The sequence below is a fragment of the Marmota monax genome, unplaced genomic scaffold (genome assembly GCF_021218885.2).
Source record: "Marmota monax isolate L192 unplaced genomic scaffold, Marmota_monax_Labrador192_F-V1.1 WCK01_AAM20220418_F8-fsc00227, whole genome shotgun sequence".
NCBI classification, from domain to species: Eukaryota; Metazoa; Chordata; class Mammalia; order Rodentia; family Sciuridae; genus Marmota; species Marmota monax.
The window spans coordinates 203,105-207,757 of NW_026695208.1; positions in this window are offsets into that span (position 1 = coordinate 203,105).

Below are 4,653 nucleotides of genomic sequence, written 5' to 3' on the forward strand. Positions count from 1 at the left end.
TCAAGAAATAGAAAAAGAAGGAGCTCTTCCAAATTCATTCTATGAGGCCAACATCACCCTGATCCCGAAACCAGACAAAGACACTTCAAAGAAAGAAAACTACAGACCAATATCTCTAATGAACATAGATGCAAAAATTCTCAATAAAATCCTGGCGAACCGAATACAAAAGCATATGAAAAAAATTGTGCACCATGATCAAGTAGGATTCATCCCTGGGATGCAAGGTTGGTTCAATATACAGAAATCAATAAATATTATTCACCACATCAATAGACTTAAAGATAAGAACCATATGATCGTCTCAATAGATGCAGAAAAAGCATTCGACAAAGTACAGCATCCTTTTATGTTCAAAACACTAGAAAAACTGGGGATAACAGGAACTTACCTCAACATTGTAAAAGCTATATATGCTAAGCCTCAGGCTAGCATCATTCTAAATGGAGAAAAACTGAAGGCATTCCCGCTAAAATCTGGAACAAGACAGGGATGCCCTCTCTCACCACTTCTATTTAATTTAGTCCTTGAAATACTAGCCAGAGCAATTAGACAGACAAAAGAAATTAAAGGCATAAAAATAGGAAAAGAAGAACTTAAAATATCACTATTTGCGGACGATATGATCCTATACTTAGAAGACCCAAAAGGGTCTACAAAGAAACTACTAGAACTAATAAATGAATTCAGCAAAGTGGCAGGATATAAAATCAACACACATAAATCAAAGGCATTCCTGTATATCAGTAACAAAACTTCTGAAATGGAAATGAGGAAAACCACCCCATTCACAATATCCTCAAAAAAAATAAAATACTTGGGAATCAACCTAACAAAAGAGGTGAAAGATTTATACAATGAAAACTACAGAACCCTAAAGAGAGAGATAGAAGAAGATCTTAGAAGATGGAAAAATGTACCCTGTTCAGGGATAGGCAGAACCAACATCATTAAAATGGCGATATTACCCAAAGTTCTCTACAGGTTCAACGCAATGCCAATCAAAATCCCAACGGCATTTCTGGTAGAAATAGATAAAGCTATCATGAAATTCATATGGAAAAACAAAAGACCCAGAATAGCAAAAGCAATTCTAAGCAGGAAGTGTGAATCGGGAGGTATAGCGATACCAGATTTCAAACTGTACTACAGAGCAATAGTAACAAAAATAGCATGGTACTGGTACCAAAACAGGCAGGTGGACCAATGGTACAGAATAGAGGACACAGAGACCAATCCACAAAATTACAACTTTCTTATATTTGATAAAGGAGCTAAAAGCATGCAATGGAGAAAGGATAGCATCTTCAACAAATGGTGCTGGGAAAACTGGAAATCCATATGCAACAAAATGAAGCTGAACCCCTTTCTCTCGCCATGCACAAAAGTTAATTCAAAATGGATCAAGGAGCTAGATATCAAACCAGAGACTCTGCACCTGATAGAAGAAAAAGTTGACTCCGATCTACACATTGTGGGGTCGGGCTCCAAATTCCTTAATAGGACGCCCATAGCACAAAAGTTAATAACTAGAATCAACAAATGGGACTTACTCAAACTAAAAAGTTTTTTCTCAGCAAGAGAAACAATAAGAGAGGTAAATAGGGAACCTACATCCTGGGAACAAATCTTTACTCCTCACACTTCAGATAGAGCCCTAATATCCAGAATATACAAAGAACTCATAAAATTAAACAACAAGATAACAAACAACCCTATCAACAAATGGGCCAAGGACCTGAACAGACACTTCTCAGAGGAGGACATACAATCTATCAATAAGTACATGAAAAAATGCTCACCATCTCTAGCAGTCAGAGAAATGCAAATCAAAACCACCCTAAGATATCATCTCACTCCAGTAAGATTGGCAGCCATTATGAAGTCAAGCAACAATAAGTGCTGGCGAGGATGTGGGGAAAAGGGTACACTTGTACATTGCTGGTGGAACTGCAAACTGGTGCGGCCAATATGGAAAGCAGTATGGAGATTCCTAGGAAAGCTGGGAATGGAACCACCATTTGACCCAGCTATCGCCCTTCTCGGTCTATTCCCTGAGGACCTTAAAAGAGCATACTATAGGGATACTGCCACATCAATGATCATGGCAGCACAATTCACAATAGCTAGACTTTGAAATCAACCCAGATGCCCTTCAATAGATGAATGGATTAAAAAACTGTGGCATTTATACACAATGGAGTATTACGCAGCACTAAAAAATGACAAAATCATGGATTTTGCAGGGAAATGGATGGCATTAGAGCAGATTATGCTAAGTGAAGCTAGCCAATCCTTAAAAAACAAATGCCAAATGTCTTCTTTGATATAAAGAGAGCAACTAAGATCAGAACAGGGAAGAAGAGCATGAGGAAAAGATTAACATTAAACAGAGACGAGTGGGGGGGAGAGAAAGGGAGAGAGAAGGGAAACTATGGAAATGGAAGGAGACCCTCATTGTTACACAAAATTACATATAAGAGTTTGTGAGGGGAAAGGGGAAAAAAAACAAGGGAGAGAATTAAACAACAGCAGATGGGGTAGAGAGGGAAGATGAGAGGGAAGGGGAGGGGGGATAGTAGGGGATAGGAAAGGTAGCAGAATACAACAGTCATTAATATGGTATTATGTAAAAATGTGGATGTGTAACCGATGTGATTCTGCAACTTGTATTTGGGGTAAAAAATGGGAGTTCATAACCCACTTGAATCAAATGTATGGAAGATGATATGTCATGAGCTTTGTAATGTTTTGAACAACCAATTAAAAAAAAAAAAAAGAAAAGCAGGCATGGTTCTGATCAAACAGGAAATGCTAACAATTCTCGTGAGTGCTATTCAGATAATAGAAAGATAGAGCATCAGTTTCATAGTTAATTTAAACTTGAACATCCAGTTTTAATTTCTTTGTTTTGACCCAATAAATTTATGCAATTTTAAAAGCTCTATCTTTATGTATAGGTTATACAAAATGGTTAACAGTAGGTATGGAGGGCATAAGAGGGCTGAGCTGTAAGTTCAGCTCCGCCACTAATTTTTTGTGTGACTCTCAATAATTTAAAACCTCAAGATTGGGATAAATCACCAACTCATATTCCAGCTCTAAAAATCCTATTATTTTGCTTTGGCATTTCTCAAATTATATTTTGAGGAACATTGGTCCTCAGTTTGTTCGTTCAAAATAAAAAGTGCATGTAGGCAAATAACTTTGGGTGTCCCTGAAAATGTCTCCCCAGGTTTTTTTATGCCTTAGAGATTCCCAATATATGAACATATTGAAGACTATGAGAAATTCTACAAGGAAGTATGGAAGAAGAGATATATTCAGTTTTGTTTAATTCACCACTAAGTGCTTTTGGCCTCAAAAACCTTTCATGCTTTGAGAGATATTGTTTACTATACTAGCAAAAAATGTTGGTGGTTTGTAATTACTCTCAAGAAAATAAGAATTTCTAGTAAGGTATTGTTATAGTTTAGATGAGAGGTATCCCCCAAATGCTCATCTGTGAAACAATTCAAAAGGGCTCAGAGATAAAATGATTGGGTCATAAGAGCCTTAACCCAATTAGTGTATTAATTCCCTGACAGGAACTAACTGAGTGGTAACTGGAAACTTGTACCGTATAACTGGAGGAATAGTCATTGGGGATGTGCCTTTAGGTATATATTTGGTGAACTGAGCTTTCTCTACTTCCTGATCATCATGTGAGCCACTTCCCTCTGCCATACTCTTCTGCCCTGATGTTTTGACTCACCTTGAGCCCCAAGGAATGGAGCTTGGTATCTATGGACAGAGACCTCTGAACCTGTGAGCCCCTAAGTATACATTTCCTCCTCTAAAATTGTTCTTGTCAAATTAAAACTACACTGAGATTCCATCTCACAAAGGATTTAAAAACAGCATATTACAGTGATGCAGACACCTCAATGTTTATAGCAGCACAATTCACAATAGCTAAATTGTGGAACAAAACTGGATGCCCTCCAGTAGATGAATAGATAAAGAAAGTGTGGTATATATACACAATGGAATATTACTCAGCATTAAAAGAGAATAAAATCATGGCATTTGCAGGCAAATGGATGGAGTTGGAGAATATTATGCTAAGTGAAGTAAGCCAGTCCCAAAAAACAAAAGGCCAAATGTTTTCCCTGAAATGTGGCTGCTGATCCATAATGGAAATGAGGGTGGTGGAGCAGGGGAGGAATGGAGGAACTTTAGATAGAGCAAAGGGGAGGGAGATAAAGGGAGGGGGTATGGGGGTAGGAAAAATGGTGGAATGAGATGAACATGTATGAGGACACGAATGGTGTGAAAATACTTTGTGTACAACCAGAGAAATGAAAAATCATGCTTTGTATGTGTGCTATGAATTGAAATGCATTCTGCTGTCATGTATAACAAATTAGAGTAAATAAATGATTTAAAAAAAAAAAGAATACAAGTAACAATAAGTGTTGATGAGAGTGTCCGGGGGAAAATTTCACTCATACATTCTCTCATACAGTATGGAGAGTCCTCAGAAAACTTGGAATGGAACCACCATTTGACCCAGATATCCCATTCCTCAGTTAATATCCCAACAACTTGAAAACAGCATATTACAGTGATATAGCCACATCAATGTTTATAGCAGCTCAACTCAAAATGGCT